Source organism: Lissotriton vulgaris, unplaced genomic scaffold, assembly GCF_964263255.1.
Source record: "Lissotriton vulgaris unplaced genomic scaffold, aLisVul1.2 SCAFFOLD_2251, whole genome shotgun sequence".
Classification (NCBI taxonomy): domain Eukaryota; kingdom Metazoa; phylum Chordata; class Amphibia; order Caudata; family Salamandridae; genus Lissotriton; species Lissotriton vulgaris.
Window position 1 is genome coordinate 191,790 of NW_028242869.1, and position 24,096 is coordinate 215,885.

The following is a 24,096-nucleotide window of genomic DNA, read 5'->3' on the forward strand; positions in this document are numbered from 1 at the left end:
AATGCCGCCACGGAAAGGCATGCGGAGACTCCCTGCGGGCCCCTTGCGGGCCCCCTGGGAGTCCGTGGTTTGGGGGGTGCACATGGGGGGTACCTATGGTACCCCCCGCATTTCAAAGTGCAACATGGCAGGCACCGCGCGGTGCCTGTCATGTTGCGCGTTGAAAATCAAAACGTGCACTTTTACCATTGCGGCGGGCGGAGATTCCTGCTCCGCCCGCCGCAATGGTAGACATACAGGATGAGCCCGCCTGTGTGGTGGGCGCATCCTAATACAAATGTCGGGACCCCCGCACTGTTAGCGGGCGGTCCCCTTCTCCGTTAGGGTGGTGGGTGGGCAAAGCCCGCCCGACATCCTAATGGACCCCTAAATGTACTGTACTTTCTAAAATGTTTCATTCCAAAAGTTCTTCTGTGAACTTTACCCCGCCCAAAATTCTTCACGGACCCCAGAGACCTTGCGGGTCTCCTCGAAGATCACCATGAACAAGAAATGGATCAATCAATCGGCCTCTCCAATAAAAGGAAAACGACAACTCTAATTTCATGATGCAACACATTCGACTAACTGACTTTCCGCCCTAGCCGGATGGTGGTTTGCGGTCTGCAGGCTCGAGATGTGTCCGCCTTCATGAACTTTATCCTGTTGTCAACCCTCCAACCACGAAGTCCTTCATTCTGCCTGAGTGCTCTCCTGTACCGTGAGTTTATAAACTGAGGCGATTGTGCCACTTCAGAGACTTTAGGAATCTAGGTTTGATTTAGAGTCAGGCTAATGTTCTACTTAGGCTATCCTGGCCTCAAGTATTGTATCCTTGTTATACATAGTGCATCTACCGCAAATGAAAACGGGCCACTGCCAATCTAGCCCTATAGTTAATTCACCAAAATATCAATACCTAGATCTGGGGAGCCTAATAGACTCATCACTTTGCGTAAATACTAGTTAGAGCCAATGGGCTCACTCGTTATGACCCAATCTTAACCCTACCAGACGATTTTGTTGATGGTTCAGTTGCCTTAATATATGTTAAGCCGGTTCTTGCAGCGGGACTTAATCTCACCCAATGGCTTCCAATACTGGGACAGTTGCTATGTTATTGTTACTATTACTTCTGTTCTACCTAGCAAGGTACTGTCGTCGTACTCCCTACGTACGTATTTGGGGGGAGGGGAAGGAGGGGAGAAACATTGGGTGATATTGGGAGGGAGGGAGAAACAGGGGGTTAAGAAGCTTCAGAGATTAAGAGATTTTACTTACATTTTGTAAAGCCTTTTGCTTATGTTTGTTTATTACAGATACACCGTTCATTTTTTTCTGTACCCTTAATTTTTGCTTACTTGCTGTACCCTCCACCCTTTACTTAAAGTTACATCTCCTTACACTTAATCATGCAGGCTACCTACACTAAATACAACAACTCAAGATCTGCATCCACCGCCCAATCCACACGGGCAACTCACGACACCACGCATTCCTAGTGTTTTCTCACCAGATCACTACTTCGCGATTATGGCTCACACCGATGTCGAGCGCCAAGTCATTAGCAGACAACCTTAATATAATCTTGAATGTCAAGGGTCTCAACCACCCGGTGAAAAGACGGAAAATATTTGAATACCTCGCTAAAATAAAAGGGGACATCGTCTTATTGCAGGAAACCAAGCTGTCAGAAGAAGACTCGCGTTTTCTGAACATACACTGGTCGTCACACATACTGAGCTCACCTGCGACACACAAAAAAGGCGGAGTAATTACTTTATTAGCAAAAAAATCCAACCTGACACTAGTCTCACACTCTCATGACACGGAGGGAAGACTATCAGTGACCCATCTACTACGGGACCCCATACACGTGATAAACATATACGGCCCAAATTCTGATGATCCTGAATTCTGGGACTCGGTCTCTCGCTCAATAGAACACATCCCACAAGACGACCTACTGATAGTGGGGGGCGACTTCAACCTACCCCTGTACCCAATATTAGACAGACATTCCAAATGCACATTCCACTCTTCCCGCTCACACAAAGCCCTCTTACGCCTTTGCGAGCGATATTGCCTAAAAGATTCCTGGCGCCTCCAAAACCCTGATGGGAGGGACTATACTTTCTATTCCGCCCCACACAAATCTTATTCGCGAATTGATTTTATCCTAATTTCAAGCTCATTCACACACCTGATAGAGGAAACTGAAATAGCCCCTAAATTATTATCTGATCACGCCTGTATCCGCACCAAACTTGCTGGATCCCGTTGATCCTTCCTCCTATAAGATGGCGATTTAATGAAGAAATCCTATCCGACCCCACCAACAAATTACTCATAGCGAACGCTATTGAGGAATATTTATTACTAAACTACGTCCAAGACATTGCACCTAACACCCTATGGGACGCACTTAAGGCCACAAGCCGAGGGGTCATCATCAATATCAGAGTCAAAACAAACAAAGCTTTAAATAAGGACCTAGAACAACTGGAACAACAGATCGGGATCCTAGAGTTTCGCCACAAATCCAACCCCCTCGACGCCAAGTCACTAGATCTACTGACCAAAAAGAAATACGAATACAACACTATCACTAGTAAAAGAGCGGGGGTATGGATCAACCGTTTCAAGGCCCTAAAATGATGTGAAGGAAACAAAGCAGGTAAACTCCTCGCTTCCTACCTCAAGCATAAACAAAAGCTATCTACCATATCCTCAATAAAAGACTCCGCGAACAACACCCACACCAGACAATCCAAAATCCTAGACACATTTAAAGCCTTCTATGAAGATTTATATAAAAGCGATAAACCATTAGACATGGCAGCCTGCACCGACTACCTTGAGTCCCTACAACTCCCCAAATTGTCAGAAGTGGATAAGTCTCAGCTAGGATCCCCCCCCATCACAAGCGCAGAGATTACAGCAGCCATCAAAACATTGAAGAGCAACAAGGCCCCCGGGCCAGACGGCTTCTCTGCGGCCTTCTATAAAGCCTTTACAAACCAACTCAACCCCGCGCTCCAAACCCTTTTCAACTCCACAGCGACCAGTGGAAGCATCTCCCCTTCGATGAGTGAAGCCACGATCATAGTTATCCCCAAAGAAGGGAAAGACCCTCTCCACACCAAACATTACCGCCCCATCTCTTTGATAAATCTTGATTGCAAGATTTATGCCAAAATTTTAGCGAACAGATTAAATTCCTTCCTCCCAAAACTGATTAGCCCTGCATAGGTTGGTTTCCTGAAACATCGGATGTCGGACGACAATACCAGACTACTTCTGGAGAAAGCTAAGAACTCTCCCTCACCAATGGTAGCGATAACTTTGGACGCGGAGAAGGCCTTCGATAAGGTTTCATGGTCTTTTCTCCAGCAATGTATGCATACTTTCAACCTTGGCCACTCCTTTATCAAAATGGTGATGGCCCTATACTCCTCCCCTTCAGCCAGAATAGCAATCAATGGTATCCTATCCAACCCGTTTCGACTCTATCAGGGCACCAGACAGGGCTGCCCGCTCTCCCCAGCACTTTTCCTCCTGGCCCTTGAACCCCTCCTAACTGATATCAAGCGTAAAAAGACATAGCGGGCGTTTCTTTCGGAGACACTCAGGTAAAGTTAGCAGCTTACGCTGACGACATCTTAATCGCAACAGAAGACTCTGCAAATTCTATCGCTGGACTCATGTCCTCAATCGGTAAATACTCAACCCTATCAGGTTATAAATTAAATAAAGACAAATCCGAGGTCAAACCCCTAAACGTCCATACCACCAAGGAAGTCCTAGGTGGCTCGGGACTAGCATGGCAAACGGATGCTATTAAATACTTGGGGATAGAATTTACTGACACCCTTCTGAGCACACTCAGCCACAATGAGACCACTACCCTTGCCAAAATCAAACGACTCCTTGATGGTTGGTCCCCCTGTTTCATTACATGGTGGGGTCGGGTAGAAACCATAAAAATGATGGTATCCCCTTTAGTCAACTATCTCAGCACAATGTTACCCCTTACCCTCTCCAAATAATTCCATAACAAACTGGACAAAATGCTTTCCTCCTGCCTTTGGCAGGGTAAAAAAGCCAGAATTAGTTTGAAGAAACTACGGTTAGATAAAAGCCTGGGGGTGTCAACCTGGCGGATTTTAAGCTATATCAAACCGCCTTTCTGGCCAGACAGGGTTCATACTGGATAACATCGCAGACGGACTACACCCCGGTTTGGCTGACCATAGAAAGATCCATTTTTCAAGGCCTCGACCCCTCCGCACTTCTTAGCATTAAACTTCGACCACCCTAGGCTCGGGCCCCATCTTTAAGAATACCAAAACGGCCCTACTTCAAGTGAGCAAACACTTACCACACCAATTCCGGAAATCAAAATGGGAATTCCTCTGGCAGAACACCACCTTAACATATAAAGGGAAACCACTACATAACACCACATGGATAGCAAAAGGTATACACTTCCCTCACCAACTCTTTGAGGGCTCGTCTCCACTCTCCTTCACTGAGATACAGAATAGATATCAACTCCAACACATAGAATTCTATAACTTCATTCACGTCAAAGTAGCACTCACAAAGGCAGACCTGAGTGATCTCACCCCCTCCCTCCCAGGCTCTCACACTACGCTAAATAGACTTGGCCATCAAGTTTCGAGAATCTACAAATTAATTCGCCCACAAAGGTGCAACTTAACTAACTCCCTTAAGCTGTTCTGTGACTCTTACTCGTCCACACCAACTTCATAAATAGAGTGGGCCTGGACCTGGAAATCCACCACACGTCACAAAATCAGCCCCACTCTCTCCCAAACTAAGTTCTGGCTACTCCACAAAGCCTTTTGGACACCCAAGAGGCTATTTCTACATAATATTAGGGACTACGATATCTGCTGGAATTGCAGAGAAGGTGGAGACCTCGAACACTTAATATTTAAATACCCATGTGTCACTTCTTACTGGGACAGAATCTTTGATCTCATCACCAAAGTCCTACATATCTCGCTCCCGAGAGAATTCTCAACCCTCGTGTTGGGATTTACCAAAGCCGTCAAACTCGATGATAACGACAAATCCCTACTTGACCTACTGTTGACGGCGGCGGTTAAAATCATACTGAATAATTGGAAGGACACGAGTAGAGCCTCTTTCCCCCATTGGCTTAACTGGATCTCCAATCTCAGAGGAGCCGATAATATAGCCCGTGCCTCTACCCCTTGGCGCCCCACCCAAATAGGAAACTTTGGACCTCACCGGATGAATACTTCGACTTACACAAGCCACCATGATTGCCGGTTGAATTTGCGCACAACTTCTGTAGACAATCTGCCAACACCATCTCAAGATTAATCTTGGCGTGTTAACGTTAGACTCTACTCCCTACAGATTTCATATATCCCTTACTCCGAGACTGCTGTCAACCGGTTAATATGTTAAGTATGATAATATGTGCTTTCTTGCAGACTTGCCTTCATATCAGTGTATTGATGTAACATACCTTTGTATATTTTCATATGTATATATATATATATATATATATATATATATATATATATATATATATTATATATATATATATATATATATTTTCATATGTATATTTATATATATATATATATATATATATATATATATAAATATATATATTTTCATATGTTTCTTCTATGTACAACACCATTGTGTACTTTTTTTTTTATTTCCTTTGTTCTCATGTACCCCTCTCCTTTGTGTTTATGACTGTATTACACAGCTGTTCACTTCTTAAACTCCCAATAAAAATGTATGAACTAAAAAAAAAATCTTTCACAAATTTAAACACAATGTTCTCTGGTGATACCGAAAGTTACTCATGCAGAGGAAAAGCCTTGAAGGCACTTACATAATTCCACAATCATAAGTAATCTGTTTTGAAAATATATTTTATAAATATATGCTCACGGCTGTTACATTAATGTAATGTTTACATTAAATGTACTATACTTTCTAAAATGTTTCATTCCAAAAGTTCTTCTGTGAACTTTACCTCGTCAGTTAAGACCTAGCAATTTGACTGATGCCCGATGGAGCTACCTGGTTTAGCTATGGGGTGACTGGCTCTGGATTCCCTCCTCGGACGTCACCTACCCAGTCGTTCTTTGGGCAGGCTTCCTTTTCCCTCATCCTCCCCCTTCACACTTCCCCCCTGCTCCCACTCCGCTCTATGTGTCTCACCTTTCTTTCCTCTCTCAATGTGTTGCTTATTTTTGATATAATGTGCAATGGTTACCTTTTTCTGTAACATTGTGCAACCTAATGTAAAGCGCTCTGATACCTACTGGGTCTAGCCAGCGCTATATAAAACTCTTTAAATAAATTAATTACCCTCTTCAAAAAAAAAAGTTTCAAAAGGTAAAGGTGCATAACCGGAGCACATATTTCAGACATTGTAGCTACCTGCATTATTTTCTAGTAAATTGCAACGCATTTTCATTACATTCTTGGTACACATTATGAAGTTTCCAGCCTTTAACATCCAACGAGTTTTTCATATGATGAAACTTAATGTATTAAATTTACACCATTGCTAATATACGCACGGGAGAACCTCGAAGAACCGAGAACAGTCAATATAGATTTGGTTAAATAAGAGTGGGGGCTCACGAGAGCTTTTAAAGACTGCAACTGATTAGCTATGATCACATCCGGACAATAACACATCTAAAAGTTGAACTTCTGACATGAAAATGGATCATCTTAAAATGTTCTCCAACTGTACTTGTCGTCTAAACTGTTCGTTGTGTATTTAAGTTAAAGTAACTGTATACTGAATTTGGGCTAACGTTGACAGATGCAGTTTAATAAATTAAGATACTGTCGGGATGGCACTCTCCTTCAGGCTCAACTGCATTGAGAACTCCGTTTCCAGGCACTTTCATTTAAAACTTTAATATTAAATAAAAATATGGCTAAGGAAAGAGGAGTAAATAACTATCACTCTCAAAAGGATCCCCATCGGAATAAGAAAAAAAAGTTTTTAAAAACTGGAGGAGATTGTTAATTTCATACTTTATTACTTTGAGAGTATAGTTCAGTTGTGCATTTCAAGACACTCACAAAACAGATGTTGTATCACCTTTTCCCCCTTGCATTGTGTTCACCTAGTGTTCCACTTCTTTAACTGAAAATTAACTGTAGACAGTAAGGTCATGTTAATAAAAACATCCCACACTCTGCATCTACACCCGCCATCAGCTCTGAAGCCGAGAGGCAGGAGGAGGTTGCCAGTTCACTAGGACATTGCTGCATGTAACAATTATTTTCTTCTAATTTTAATCAGACCACTCCGCCCCTTCTTTGCAGAGATGAACATGTGCTGTAAGTGCATATCTTGGCAAGGCTGGCTTTTAATTAATTGAATCGTTATTGACTGGAGAATGCCAGGAAGCTCCATCTGGTTATATCACATAACACTGCATTACAAATTAGATCCAAACAATTGAGTTTAAACAGTTTCAAATGAAGATAGAGTTAAAATGACAACTAACAGGGTAAAAAGTTGGTTTGTGTGCAGAGAAAAAAATATTTAGACGGGGTCTACGACTTCATACGTTTGCTTACATTTAGATTGTGAGTCTACTTACAACTCAATATGTTTGCAGAAACACTCATAGGATTTTGCTTGGAAATATAGTGAGATGATCCGTTATCATAGTTGTTGGACTTGGCACTCTCTGCAGCGTCATCCCCAAACATTTTGCCTGCCTTCTCCTTTTTTTTGCTGATCACTTCTGACCAGTGCTATAGCACTTGTGCTATCTCCTTTAAATATCGAACACTTGGCTTACATCCAATTGCCACTTTTAAGTTACGTGCAAGTCCCTAGTAAAGTGGTACTATATGTATCCAGGCCCTGCAAATTAAATGCTACTAGTGGGAGCAGTCACCTATATCGTGACTACAAAGACTTCTCCAAGAAGACAACAATCTGCAATCATCCGAGCCCAACACCAGGTGGCGATCTAAGTGTACGATCTGCAGCTCATATGCCTCGAACACATATATATTAACCACATCGCTGCGTGCAGGATTCCCCTCCTCTGCTGGACCACAATTAAAACGGGTGTGGTCATGACGAGCTCAGCTCGTCATGAGCACACGAGCACTGTGCTGCATGACGAGCTGAGCTCGTCATGAGCATGGAAGGGGTTAAAAACAAACAGCGGAAAATAACTGCATGAATGAAAAAAGATGGGGAAGAGGTGCCACAATACGTGTAATGGGGTGGTCAATGAAAAAGAAAAATATGTGGATAAGCCCAATTATTCAAGAATAAAATTCTCATCTGAGGGTAACTGTCTCTAAGAACGAGAAAACCCCTGGACAGACCATAATTGCCATTAATACAGGGGATGTATCGAGCTGGTACCAGAATGCAGCCAAAGGCATATAAAAGAAAAAGATCATAGATCAGTGACATCAGCCACAACCAGATGGGATCTGAAGAGTTCATAATAGGGCATTAGGCCAAGGTATAAATTCATTCAGCCCTGTAACTGTCTGGAGGGTGTAAATTCAATACACCTCTTTTTCCTCTCTAGCCGTTAATGTTATTGTCCTTGGGATTATTAACCTTTTCCAAAATAGTCCATTAAATATCTGTTAACAAATTATGCGTTTCTAGCCAATGTGCCACTAGAGGAGCCCCTCTCTTCCTGTTTTTTATGGCAGATTTATGTTCGCTGAGTCTAACTCTGAACTCTCGGCTCGTCTCACCTACATACCTCTTGGTGCACGGGCACAGGATGAGATAAATGACATTAGCAGATCTACAATTGGTCATTTCATTGAACAAAAACTTTTTTACCCCATACCAATTCAGCAGAGACAATCGCTGAACTGCAGGCATGGCAATTACCGCATCTATGGGTGCCATAGATCGGGTTACTGCCGGTGATGGACCTCTGCAGGACAGGGCAAACAGTGTCATACTTGGAGTTGACTAAATGGTTTCGCAAATTTTTATTACTGCGGAAGGCAAACACTGGTTTTGGCATATGTGATTCTTGTGTACCAGCGTTGAGAATATGCCATTGTGAGCATATAATCTGTCGTAATTCATTGTTTGTATTAGAATGACGGGTTACACACACTAGTTTAGAGTCACTGGTTGCATTCTTATTCTGTAAAAGGGGCGTCTCTATTATAGTACTTGGCCCTTTTATAGGATTCTTTGATGAGTCTGGATGGGTATCCTCGTAGTAGAAGTTTACTTCTCAGTTGTTCCGCATGGATCTCGAAATTGCTCATGCAGGGACAGTTGCACCGTAACCTTAAAAATTGGCTAAACGGAATGCCATCTTTTTGGCTCCGTGGGTGGAAACTTTGATATTGGAGTAGAGTGTTTCGTGCAGTTAGTTTGGTGTAACGACACCTCAATCACACCCTCTATAACCTGAATCTATATATCTAGGAACTCAATCCGGTTCCTACTCCTGTTGGTACTGAACTCAAGGTTGGGATCACATAAGTCAAGCTAAAGGGTGAACTCAATAAGTTGTTCTTCAGGTCCACTCCAAATAAAGAAAATAAAATCGTTAAAACGATGCCAATGGCTGATATTCTTGAAAAAAAAGCAATTTCATTAAAAATGAAAATCCTCGAATCCACCAATATAAATACTGGCAACATTTGGTGCGCAAGCTGCGCCCATACTTACTCCCTCAATTTGTTTAAAGATGGACTTATTAAATTCAAAGTAGTTTTCCTGCAGGATAGTACTGAGACATTTGAGGATAAAGAGATTATACACATGATTGTTATTCTTCTCCAAAGCTTATAAGGTCTCCGTTTTGACAATAGATTATGTATAGTTTTTTAAAATTAATAAGACATTGTTGCACATTCGGTTCACCGCATTTTTATCAGGTAATTACTTTTCGTCATTGTGGTTCATCAGTTTTCAATGAACATGTATAATACCACTGAATCAACAATAATTGGGATAGATTAATGTTAGATGCTTTGATTTTTATAACCAGTCTCAGTTTTTTAGTCCGCTAATATCAGTCCAAATTTTGGAGCATGATGATTGCCTACACTGTTACCGAACAGAGTACAGTCCTTCTCTTTATGATCTGATTGAATTATTAACATTGATTCATTGGTTTCAATTGCATATTTTATGAGTTAAAATACAGATAAATTAATTTTTTTAAATGGAACTATACAGATAGTTTATACAAGCAGCAGCTAGCATGTACATTAATGATGATCAGACCCCATTATACAGGTTCATAAAAATGGTGATACATACCTTTTTTTCAGCCATTTATTAGAATCAAGAACATCCACCAACTATGGAGTTGCAGGTTTTAATCACTAGGTCCTAATCACATTGAAACAGGATCTGTGAGTGATTGGCTACTTATTTTCTATCTAATTGTTTCTTGACTATATAATGCTACAGGTCTTCACTATCGAATAGGCCTCTTTCATTAAGATTTATTTTTGAGCACTCAGATATAGCACCGTAGATAAATATAGAATTGTAATGTGTGATACATAGAAAGACCGCCAGATCATGTACATAGATTGTTGCTACTGATACTCATTGTGTTTTTTAGGATATATGTAAAAAGAGATACGAATTGTTTAAATAGATGTTTTTCTTGAGAAAATATGTCAAGATAATACAGATAACAATTTATGAAATCAGAGTATGTTCTTTTTTCTTCCTTATTTTTAGATAATTGTGTGGCCTTCCTGATGAAGGAATGTATACGCCGAAACACGCGTCGAGTTTATAAAGATATTGCCACTTTTTAACCCTTGTTTATACAAATTGATTAAATGTGATGTGTTACATATTGTGTTTCATTTTTTAAATGTTTTGTATAAATATCATTTGTTTAGATGATAAGAGAAGAAAGTATTAAAACGGTAACAACTTTGAATGTATTTTTCACGTCTTCCTTGGTCTTCTTAATGTCATAGATACTGTGTATATTGTTTGCTTTATTGACATTGCCTAGGATTTTTTGTCACTACCAATTAAGTCCCTGTCCTAGGAATTGAACTATCCATCGTTCAGGGGTTCCTTGTTTTTTCTCATTTGTTGTCCCAGTCCGGTATGGCCAGATAACCGCAGTCGGCGCTTTGTGCTTTTAAGCATTATGTTTACCTAAAATTTTGAAATAGCATATCTCTTGTACTACGAATAGGATTTTTGTTGTTTTAGTGTCGAATAATTTATTAAAATGTACTTTATTTTTCTAAATTGTTGTGGGTTTTCTGGTGTTGCGTTTCCACTTTATTACTGTTTGTGTGCTGTATTAATAATGAACACATTGCCTTTTAAGTTATGCTTGGCTGCTTTTGTGCCAAGCTGCCAGAGGGTTAGGCACATGATAATTTAGTACCTTTAGTGGTTCACCTTGATGGGAATTTTGGATGTTGCTTGAGAAAGGCTCACACCTTCCTCGACCAATAACCAGATTTATCACAAATGTTTACTTTTCTAATTTTCAAGAGTTCGATTCTGTAGGGCAATCGCAGGACTAGTGGGTGCATAGTTTACTATCAAATTATTAAGAAACACCAAATTATTGTTAATAGCCTCATTATTCAACAATCTCCACAAAGATTTAGGTCATCTTCGGTTATCAATTCTGTAATCAATGAAGGCCCAATTACATTCATCTCTATCTTCAATAACCTAAGATAGGGCAAAAAATATATGTCCACTTGTGCATGATTCATAGTCAACTGCAATAAAGCACACACAAATCTATTTGAGAGCCAGTCACTTTCCTGCTTTAGGGTTTTATTGTTGACCACATGCTACTAGATATATGTGTCACAAAAGAGAGAAAATGCCAGGAGTGCAGGGAATCTAATTACCAATTCAATACATTCACATTTTTTTTGCTTTTTAACCACTTAATTTGGACCTCTAAAAAGACTAGAGGTTTCCTTTGAGAAGGATAGGAAGCAGACCTTGTGCTCTTGATAAATAAATAAGGAACGTCTGCATACAAACAAAATACCCATGTCCGCAGAGTTTGTCTTAATACATAACCAGCCACAAACTTGAGAGGTGAAAAGGTTGTCACTGTGAAGTGTGAATTGCTAGACTGTACATTGGCAATTTGATTACAGGATTAACCTGTCAGCCCATAGGTGTGATGATGTAGCAAAGAACTGGGAAACGTGCAAAAAGGAAGGGGCTGGAGGTGCACTACATCCAGTGCACAAGAGCTGCAAAAAGAAGACTGACCAGATCGAACTTATTCCACGATGAGAAAATACCAAGCCTACACTCCCAGTACTACTCAGGATCTGGGCTTGTGGAAACCTGCTCAGATACATCTCTATGGCATTTTAGTCTCTTTTCATATTTTGTGTATGTTCTATTAACTTCTGTTTAACACCTTCAATGCTATAGCAATTCTCCCCCGGTGCTGGGTGTCCCTCAAATCCCATTGTTCATGACGAGCTCAGCTAGTCATGAGCACAGGAGCACTGTACTGCATGAAGAGCTGAGCTAGTCATGAGCATGGAAGGGTTAAACAACGAGATCAATTGTTTTCCATGGGAATATTTGAAACTATTTTTTATCTTCTAGTTCGCAATGTTTTTCTTTTTTCTTTCCTATTACCACAAGCAATACCAAAATTAACAGTTCTCGGTTAGCGCTGTTGTAATCCAGAAGTGTATACTTTGTTTCAAGTGATCAGTAGCATGCTGATAGGATCCAATGGATTCCCTTTAGAGGCAGAGAAGTTAGAATATGACAAAGAACAGGCATTTCTAAAATGTTCAAGGCAAAGTAAGGTCATCTATAGGTATGACCATGCCCATTGTTTCCTTTCATGGTGGTGATGGAATAAGGTTCAGTGTCAAAGCCTACCCAGTCTGTTCTCTGTTTTTTAAGGTTCATAAAATGATGACACATGGAACTTCTGACCTTGAGTAACCCTCAGACTTAGTGGAGGACACCCTGAAGTTTCGAGCTTCCTGCTGCATAACTGTACTTTATTCTACTTCATTGCTTTTTGCTTCAATGCTGACCCTCCGCACATTCCCAGAATTAGGAGCACATATGCCCATCAAGCTGGCACCTTTCCAGGGAGCAAAAGCTTGAGGCACAGCCTCCCACTGCTTTGAACTCCTCAATTATGCAGTGTCGGCTCCTTCACCTACCCCCCCAACCTTACACCTCTCATCACAACTCTTGATACGTCACATGTGTCTACCAACATGTCAGAAATGGATGGGTCCCTTCTTTTGGCCCCTAAACTAGTCCATTCTCCAACTCTCAGCATTTCTTCATCTAAACTGATTCTTGGTTGGGGGGGGATGCCCCTTACCATTCAAAGAAGTGCTGCTCTTGTATGGGTATAATCTGTCCACACTGAAAATGAAATAACCGAGTCATATCCTGGAGCTATCACCAGGCAGTGGACTTCTAGATTTTTCAGCCAAGGAGGGCAATGTTAACTCAGAGAATATATACAAACAGTGGTCAAGAAGGTTTCTGTCTGCTCGCAGCAGGCTGTTTATTTTATAAACTGTTACAGAGCATGGGATAGCAAAAGCCATTTTGATTCATGAAAGGATAGCAGAGAGACAGGTCATCAGAAAGGCTGGTGAGAGTTAAGGGTGGGGCCAAAGAATAGCAGAGAGACACTTCAGAGAGAACACTAGAAAGTTTGGAAAGGATTGGAAAGTGCCAAACATATTTAAGCAGAAATAGCCTTTATAGAACAAAGCCATCAGTTCATAGGCTTGGTCATGTGTCATTACTGGAAACTTCTTCCGTTTCGTCAGCAGCCCATACGTTTCCGCTTCACCCTTCTCTCCATGCAAGTCCTGTTCTCTGTTCTGAGGCTTGCCATTATATCACTAGTTCTGCAATTTTCCGATCTGCAGTTTAACCTTTAGGCTAGCACAGTCCGCAATTTTGTTCACTCATCAGAACTGGGTAGCCCATCCGGGATGAACAGAGTGTGCTGAGGAGTTAGAGAGAGGTTATTAGCAGCTTGTTAAGCAAGATACTACAACACAAGATGTGAGGCTATACCTCATTATATGCACAAGTACTTTTTAGGCTAAAATGCCACTGGTTATTTTTTAGTGCCCCATTAACTAGAAAGGTTATGCAAACAAATGTGATCTGAACACCTCCTCCTTTTTTTCACTATCCTGGTAATTGCAGCCCATGTGGAATGTGAGTCCATTAGGGCACTAAAGAGAAAAGAGGAAAATACATTTTAAGACCATAGCCATGAATAAAAACAAACAATAAAACTCTTATGCATACTTCCATAAGCATATTCTCTCAACAGGATTTTTGTCCAATTCCTGCTTCAACATTTTAAGAAATGAATGGTGCTGCACATTTGCTTTACCTGCTATGTCAGGGTAAGATGAACTTGGTGGTAGAACAGGTCTCCTGTGGGTGGGAGTACAGAACTATCACTGGCTTTGCCTGTTATCATGTGTGTTTTTTTCTTTTCTCTATTCCTTTTCTCCTTACCTCTTATCTATACTTCATGTCCTTGTATTCCCCTTTTTATTTTTCTTACCCAGCTCTTCTGAGAAAAGTACACATTGCACAAGGCCCATTGTTCGGGACCTTCTGTTGTACAGATTGGATTTTTAACTCAGACCATAGCAATCCGCAATATACTGCACCAAATGCCTGTAGCCAAAGAAGCCATTGTGCACGATCTTAAGGCACAGGCAGTGAGCTCCATCCAAAGCAAGGGCCATGTATTTATTGCCCCAATCGGGCACTTTCCACATTAGGAGATCCAATATCTGTAGCCCAACAAACCATGCACCATTTTCCATCATTTTAATTATTCTCATCCTAAGCTCATTTTTCGTGCGCAATGTTTAAAAATTAGTAGTTCTATTTTAAAAAATTGTTATCGCCTGCTCCAAACTCATCCTTGCACAGACCTCAATACATCATATCTCTGCAACCCCCGCCCCCCCAACACCCAACTCAACCCCCAATGACCCATCGGATATCATATTCCACAATGAAAAATCAGAATTTCAAGATGAAGAAAGAATAACATGTAAGACTTTTATTAACTATTCACAACTGTGATTTTAATTCTTTTGAATATCTCAATCTATCTTATTTGTCCACAAATTGTTTTCTCCACAAAAACCTCTGGACAGATATTCAGAACAAAAAATACCATGAGTTGGATCAAGCTCCTCATCTACGTTTTATACAAATCTATTGAGAGGGTTTAGCACTATGTGCGACACAATTTTCTGCATGGAAATTTACAAGGTGAAACATGCTCGCAAGTGTCTAATAATAATATGTGCAATTATAGTATGAAGACTGGTGAGGTCTATTGGACAGCAGCTGTACTCTTAAGAATCCCACTGACAAATCTATCTTAAAGCATACAAAAGCAGCAATAACAACCATCATTAGAAACAGTTTCCACATTTGGAAAACTGTACATTCGCTGGGTATGAGAAAATATAACATTTCAGATAAAAGACCTGCCCAATTGTCATCGGTCAATACTAGGCTGTTAATTTTCCAAGATCATTCTCAGAAAGTGAGAGAATTTAGAAACTGAAATATTGGGATCTCATGACAGACACAAGTGCGTTTCATAAGGGAATCATAATAAATGCATGTAACAAATGAGGGACAAAAATACTCAGAGGTAAACTGGAGTATAATTTACAATGTGCAAAGGATCACAATTGTACATGAACAGGCATGCCATACTTTACCTGGGGTTGTGAAAGGTATCCATGACCAGGGGAATATGATTTACATTATGGTGATGCATAAACATCATTGAGTGTGGGAATTACTGTCCATGCATATTCTTGGACAATATGACAGTTATTACAAATAAGTTGCATGTGTACAAAGGACATATTCATTTTCTCTACCAAAGAGAAAGGAGGCAGATAAGGATACACATACTTGCTGGCCCTGTGCATTTTGTACTCTATCCTTCACTGCACCTTCAAACACCTCTGCCACTTCCCACTGTTAGTAACACAGACTGTCACATTTCACCTCATCTACCAGCATCCTGCAAAAAATGAATTGTCATCACCCAAAAGGTCTGGCTTACTTGGAACAGCTCCCACCATCCACACCAGCAACATCTTCTGCAATGACTCCCACGAGTAACCCTCACCACCAAGGCTATGAATGACGCCTTCAGCATACACCCCTCTAAATAATGACACTCAATGTCTCTCTCACAATGAATATCAAGGGTGAGAGGAGAGGTAGGGGAGATGAGTTGGCCTAACGGCTAGGGCGGTCGAACTCTAATCTGGGGAACCGAGTAAAAGTCTCGGCAATGTCACTGAACATTCAGCGATTCTGGGCAAATCACTTAATCTCCCCGTGCCTAACAAAAATTAGTGTGTTCTCATGTAACGCAACTGGTGCTATGTTAAGCGCTCTGATACTAGATACTGGGTCAAGCTTGCGCTATATAAAACACCATAAAAAAAGAAAAAAAAAGTACCATCCTGGACTCCGCCTCCTACGACACAAAACCTTTTCTTCTATCAATCAAGTGATGGAAACTGAACTAACAACTCAATAACTGCTTTTGATTTTCTACCCTCAAGCCCAGTCCACTGTAGGCAAAAGAAGCCACATACAACCATAAACACATCACAAAAAATTCTATTCACCAATAGTTTCATTAATAGTGAATAGTGGCAGTAATAAATGATGGCATAGTTTTCCTCCCTTACTTCAACCTCCAGTCAACCACTTGCACTAATGCGAAGATTAAACTCTGCACCAAGATGCCAACATTGACCGTTAGCTCACAGAAAGGGACCAAATGCCTTTACTTTGGTTACTAAAGCATCTTCAAAGTTATCCCAAAGGAAGCCCGAACCACGTTTTTAATATGGAATTTTTATCAAGGAGTTTGAAATTTGTAAGAGTCTACTACAAGTCTTTTTAGTACTCCCAGAGTTCACAATAGGATTTTATACACCCCTTTGTTAAAAGGAACAGGATATGATGAAGGGCTGCCAGAGGCACTTCTATATCTTTTTTCCAAAATCTATGCTGTTCTCTTCAGAAATATCAGGACATTTTATTGCAGGATCGGAGGCTTCAGAGTATATTTGTATTTCTTATATTTATTTCCCAGCAGCCCATCAACTTTAAACAACTATAACAATGTGAGGGACTACAAATCCCATGAGTCTATGCAGGTTCAAACGTCCAGTGATCAGGCAGTTTGGAAATCCCATAAAAATGTCTTCAAGAAAAAGTGCATCCTCTTTTTCTCTTCTCAGCAGCCAGATAAGTGTTTTTCCTTGATTTGGTGTTCTTGAGTGTTTTATTGAATACCTTGGGATATAGTGGAGTAATTTGGTATTGCATCATGGTATGTTATGTCTGGTACACAGCTTTATGCTGCTGTGCAGGAATTTGGCTGGGTAGTGTTCTCTCTCTTAGGCAGTCTGTCCGATAATCTGTCTCGGCCTGCATTCCCACTCCTTGCTTCTACCTCACAAGCAACCCGGGTGGGAGAGGGAGATAGAGAGCTTTTCACCATGGGGCTGAGCTAGTCTCGGTCCTCACCTCTTCAGACCACTGCGCAGCAGGAGCTCTCCGCAGGCTCCGCCCGCTGTGTGCAGAGTCTGTCACTAGAGGGTGCTATCAGGCTGACGACGCTCGCATCTCTATCCTCACCCGTGATATGGTCAGCGGAGCGACAGCCAGTATGCCCGCAAACCTCTTCACAACAACAAGTGATAGCTTGGTGCACGTTTTTATAGGGGGGCTGCCCTGGGTTTCTGCAGGTGGTGCTCATTTTTGGGAATTTTATAGCTGGTTTCCACCGACTATCACAATACATTTCATCATTACAAGATCCCTGACAAACATAACAGGAGAGCCTTCTGCCACAGTCCGGGGAACCTAGCTAATTGTGTAGAGGATCAGTGTCCTTTTCCCTTGGATGATTGAGGTTTTTGTGGAAGCTACATTAGTTTGGGCTAGGTCTCTTGCCTTTGAGCCAGCAGATTTTAATAGTGGCTGCACAAAGCAACATGAAACCACCACTAGGGGAAGTAGTGAACCCTAGGAGACAGTTAGAACCTCAGGAGACTCATGTCAGGCAGTACAGTCTGCCTGCCCAACATCAAAGTGGGGGCCAAGGCACCTGGGCCCTCTTCTTCAAATGCCTTTGAACGGCTCAGGCAAGTGTTCCTAAAACACTGAGCTTCCACAGGTCCTCGCCAACCTTGGCTTAACCCCATCGATGACCAGGGGCGGGAGATGATGGGGAATGCTTAGGAGACATGGGCCAAGATGAATGCTCCGTTACCTAGCCAGGACCTAGCAGATTCTGGAGACTAGAAAGCAGTTCCAAACATCCTGGGTTGAATAAGGATGCTACGCGCCGGGGCACTCCATGGGGGTAGCAGTGCATAATACAAACTGCTATTATCATTAATCATAAGGTGGCACACAGGAGAGCCTGCATAAAGACCAGCAGTGCTTTGGTGTTTTTTTCCTCTAGGGCAAGGGCTGTGGGCAGATGAAGGTTCCTTGGAGCAGCTAACGCCCCTGGTGGTACGTCAGGTAAGGAAAAGTCCTTCTTCCCCATCAAAGGTGGGAGGTCGACTGGGTTTATTTCTACACTTTTGGAAGATGATGGGGACATGTGGGTTTTGCAAACTGTGTCATAGAACTCTATGGGACCCCAGTTCAGGCCTTTCAACCTCGTTCTCCAGTCCATTCAGTGGCAAACAGTACTCATCTCTCAGAAGGTAACTTCCATCCTAGACAAAGGGGCCACTGCCCCTACGATGCTGCACTTGTGCGGATTTCTCAGCAATTTGGCTGAAAAGAAGGGCCAGCGCATGTGGCCGGTTATCAATTTATGAGAGCTCCTCTAAAGGTTGTTGTACTGCCATTTCAATATAGAGGGCCTTCACAATTTCTTCTGCCAAACACTTGGATGGTGAGACTGGAGCTCGAGAGCACACATTTCACATCCTGATTTTCCCCCCGAAATCAAGGGTTTATAAAGCGCAACTACTCACCCGTGGGGTCTCAAGGCGCGCAGGGGAGGTTGCAGCCCCAGGATGTTCAATAGGGCACATTGAAGAGCAGACAGGTTCCTGAAGATCACCTGGGATGGACAGAATACAAATTGTTTCTCTTCCTTTTGGACTTGAATAAGCCCCTTGGTGTTTTACCAAGATCATGCTACCTATGCTAAAGCTTCTACATTGCGGAGGCATCAGATTGATCATTTGTTGGACCTGGCATCCTTGATGTGGTTTCACACAAATATTTGCCTCCACCTCCTGCATTTTGGACTGAGTGCTGGATTTCATTTTTACTGGTTTAGGTACTCTGGGTAGTTTGCCACTGCTGATCAGTGCCAAAATGTAAGTACTCCCTGTGAAATAGGGATTATGATTGGTTATCCATGATTGGCATATTTAATTTCCTAGTATTTCCCTAGTAAAATGTACTATGTGTGCCCAGGGCCTGTCAATCAAATGCTGCTTGTGAGCCTGCAGCACTGGTGGAGCCACCCACATTAGTAGCCTTTCAAATGTGTCTCAGGCCTGCCAGTGCAGTGGCTGTACGTACAGTTTTTAACTGCCATACCAACTTGCAAGTGCAACTACTTGCCAGTCCCTAACCTGTGAGCTGAACAGCTGTAAGGAGGAGACTGCCCCCTAGCGGAGTGTTGTTTTGCTGGGTTGGCCTGCAGTTGTTGCTTCTGCCACGGCGAGGACAAAGACTGGACATTGCTGCAAAACTGCTTGAGAAGAATCTACATGGGCTTGTGTGTGCTTGCCTCCTGTTCTGAAATCTCAGGTACACAAAGTCTTAACCCAGAGTCTTCTTGAACTCCCCTGCTGGAGTTCTAACCTACCTGGAATGCCTATTTCAGTTCTGGCCCCCTAGAGGTTGTTCCTGCTACAGAATGTTGTGAGGAACTGAAGAAATCTACACCAAAAAAACGACGCTTCGATCTTCTTGTGGCTGAATTTTCCGACGTAGCATTGCCGTGCGGGACAAATTCCTGACACACAGCCTCGTGCGGCCAAAGAAATCGATGCAGCGCCTGCCCGCGGCCTGAGAAATCACCGCACACCCACTACAACGCAGGCCAAAAGAATCAATGATTCACCTGTCAGCGGCTACGAAATCCACGCAGCACTTGAATTTTTTCGAGCATTGCACCTGTAAGGCACGTTTTTCTGATGAAACACCTGCCGACCAGAATGGACTGGGAAATCGACGCATCACTTCCCACTACAGTCCGGATTCGAAGCATCACTTCTGCGTGCAGCAGAAAAGTCGCATCACCACCCCAAGGACTCAGGTACTGACGCTTTGCTTTTCGACACTTCCCTCTTCTGCGGTTGTTTTGCCTTGTGGAATTTGACGCATTTGAAGTACTTGGTGTAAAAATTCACGCATCCATAGTTTTCCATGGGCATAATTGCTTGAAACCTTTTAAAAGTCCTATTTTAAATTGGGTATGTTGGATTTTTCTCGTTTCGGTCTGGTTTGGTTTAGATAAAGATACTTTAATTTTCTAAACTGGTGTGGTGTCCATTTATAGTGTTGTTACTGTGTTACTGTGTGTGCTATGTGCAAACACTTTACACTTTGCCTTGGAGACAAGCCTCTCTGCTCGTGCCAAGCTATCAAGGGGGTGAGCAGGAGTTATCTAGGTATCTAACCTCCTTATCCTGACTAGAAGGAAAGGTCCTTACCTGTACAAGGTGCATACCTCTGCCAACTTCAGAATCTAATTTCTAACATTTATCTGGACAACATTCTGATTCTTCATCAGAATCCATCTTTCTCTCTCCAGCACCCGGATTCGTCTGGATCTCTCCTTCAGTCGCTGGGTTTCATTATCAATGCAAAAACCACAGTTGATGGACAGAATCCTAGGCTGAAGACGGCTGATAGCCAGAAACCGGTCCTAGGATGTTCGATTCCGGTCCAGGAAAGACATGGCTTGGCATTTCGGGCTGGACTGTTCCCATGAGGCACAGGGTCAAGGCAGATTTGCATATGGCCATGTCTGAACTGGGGTGGTGTGGAGTGCAAAAAAGCGATGGATTTAGGCCCAGATCTCTGTACTGGGATGAATGTATGACATTCTGCATTCTGTCCAACTGTTATTTTTGCATTTTTCATTATCAATGAACAGAAATCAGAGTTCATTTCTTGTCAGTCAAAGTGTTTCCTGTCCTCTGTCATAGATTGAATTCAACAGGTCCTTAAACTTCTTCACGGGAAGGGAGTGGAGGCAAATGAGTTTCTCTCACTCTCTCCGCTATCAGGCATGGATAGTCTGTCTCCTCTAGTCAAACATCTAGGCTATCTTTCCGGGACTGGTGCACTACAGGGCCCTTCAAAGGTTGAAATCGCCCCTTTTACGAACGGGACTGTCCTATTCAGCTCTGGTCAGTCTATGTGCGAAAGTCAAGTTGGAGATGCAATGGTGGTTGAACCACATGATGGCGTGGAACGACAAGGTCATCTTTGACTTGGTTCAGGATAGGTTATGAACTCCAACGTCAGTGTTCTAAGCTGGAGAGCTCTATCAAGAGACCTCACTACAAGAAAGCTATGGTCGGATCAGGAGCAAGAGTTGCACATTAACTGCTTAGAACTTCTTGAGGGGCCCTTTGCATTGCAGTCCCTTTTGAGGGACAAGGTGTCATGCTCAATCCTTGCGTAGGCAGTCGGTTACATCAATGATCTCGGTGGAACGAGGTCAAAGGCTCTTGCAGAGTTGGCAAAAGATTTCTGGCACTTTTGCCTGGACAGGAGGATAGAAATCAGGGTAGAGTATCTTCCCAGGAAACCACCCCGAAGACTGGAATTCCAGACATTTAAGGGACTTCAGTGCTTGGAAGTGGACAAGTGGGGTCCTTGTGATGTGGATCTTTTTTGCAGCCCGCCTGGATCATCAGCTTCCCCACCTCGTCAGGTGGAAGCCAGATTCCCTGGCAATGGCGACGGACGCTTTCAAGCAGGATCGGAGTTGGATTCTGGTGTACGCCTTCCTGCCTCTCTTGATGATATCCAGAGTCTCAGCACAGGTCAGGTGCCAGACAGTGTCCTTGACTCTGGTGACTCCGATTTGGAGAGCTCAGGTGTGGTTTCCAGTTATTCTGGAAATGTCTATGGATTCTCCAATCCAACTTCCCAGCTGTCAGTGCATGTTAACAAGCGACAAGGTCAACTCATACCAACTCATACTGGATGACTCTCTCCATCTTATGGTTTGCAAGATGATGGGGTCTCCTGGGCCTTTCACAGTAGGTTTCAGAGCACAACAAGAGAGGTTCGGCAGATTCCACTTCTAAACAGTAGAACTCTGTTCAGCGCTAATGTACCAGTTGGCGCCTGCAAAGGAATCTGGATCTCGTAGGGGTGCACTTTTTGAATTTTGTGTCTTAACTTCCTCAGAAAGGCCTAGCCTATCATACCCCAAATAAGTTTAGGTCTGAAATCTCAGCCAGCCATGAACCATGGCATGGGGACTCTGTGGAAGAACACCTTCAGATTTGCAAGTTATTGAGAGGAATACACCTCTCCAATCTCCCACAGTGTCAGTTTAGTGTTGCGACTTTTTGAATCATGGACAGGTAACATGTATCGGTCTCGGATTGAACTCACAGATAAGTTGGTGAAGCTTTTATGTTTTCTTGAAAGCGTGTCTCGGATGTTAGAGATTTAGATGTGTCCTCTAAGATTTTTACACCTATAGACATTCCCTTTACGGTGTCTTGAAGCACCAGGCCCAGCATCAGGATAGTTCAATACATGTCCTTTCCAGACCAACCAACCTCTGTGTAGAGAGATTTGTTCAGACTTATGAGACCCTCACGGAGCAAGTCACCCTGGCAGTTATCGATTTCATTGAAACACTTCAAGCCAGTTTCTCTCCCCACGATTGTCAGATGGGTTTGTTAGGTAATCAATGGCACCGCTGCTTTTCCAGCACATTCTGCTAGAGGACTGATGGATTTAAAAGCCTTCACAGTGGGAGGCTGGTTGAAGGATATCCTCAGGGCTTAGACTGTGCATTAGAGTCCACCTTTAAAAAGTTTCACTTTAAACCACTAATGGATATGGCAACTGTGGTGTTGAGTAAGCTTTACATGCGTAGTCTCTCGCATTGCTATAGTTGTTTGAAGTTCATGGGCTGCTGACCAATAAATGAATCGTCACCTTGGTGTCCTTAATAGAATTGAAACTTCCCTTCATGATAGCTAGCACATTTTTCAGTTTACTTTGAAAGAAAGAAGTATCAGAAAGCTGAGATGAGGCCACACCTTAGTTATTCTCAAACAAAACGTTTGTTCACTTTTATTTAGGAAGTGTAGATTTCCAACTATGTATAGACAACCTCAATTGGGCAAAATTGGTGGCACAGTATGAATGAATTGCAAAAAACAACTGGATTATATATGGTCTCAGTTCACAGCGATTAGCATCATGACAGGTATGATGTTATGTTGTGCATTGAATTCCAAGTGGATATCAAGCAGATTAATATTGCTTATGGAATATATGTTATTACTCATGAGTACATGATCAGTATACTTCAAACTGTGAGGAGGGATGAAACAAAGGAAAGGCTCACAAGTGAACTTTAAAAAAGGGAGAACATTCTAAGGAGAGTTGTAATAGCTTCATTATGTTTATTTTGGTGTTCCTTATAGATTATAATACTGGGGGATTAGGTCCACAATTTAAAATTAAGTACCAAGCTGAACTGCTTACAAATTTTGCTTTATCTATGCACCTATATTTTTCCATTTGTAGTGTCAAGTTAAGATTTACAGAACAAATCTATAAGAAATACAGATTCCACTTTGCAGCTAAAGCAGATTGGTGTACAACAAAGCAGAAATAAATGGATGCAATACCATTCTAGCAACCCCCAGGCACGTCTGTATTTAAAATAGTTGTGGCATCTTTGAAATAAGTGCATGCACTTCTCACCTATTAAAGTAGTGAATGGATCAAGAAAAACACTCTGAAAGTATCAAACAGTTTTGATGACAAACAATTCAACTCTG

At 42.2% G+C, this 24,096-nt stretch overlaps 1 long non-coding RNA gene across 1 annotated transcript in view; it reads right to left on the reverse strand.

The window, feature by feature from the left end:
* Positions 1–13,516: 13,516 nt before the first annotated feature.
* Positions 13,517–24,096, reverse strand: part of LOC147668821 (uncharacterized) — a 58,555-nt gene continuing 47,975 nt past the window's right edge. The window contains exon 3 of the long non-coding RNA XR_015303797.1: positions 13,517–13,994. This is a non-coding gene — a long non-coding RNA (uncharacterized LOC147668821). The remainder of the gene's footprint in view (positions 13,995–24,096) is intronic.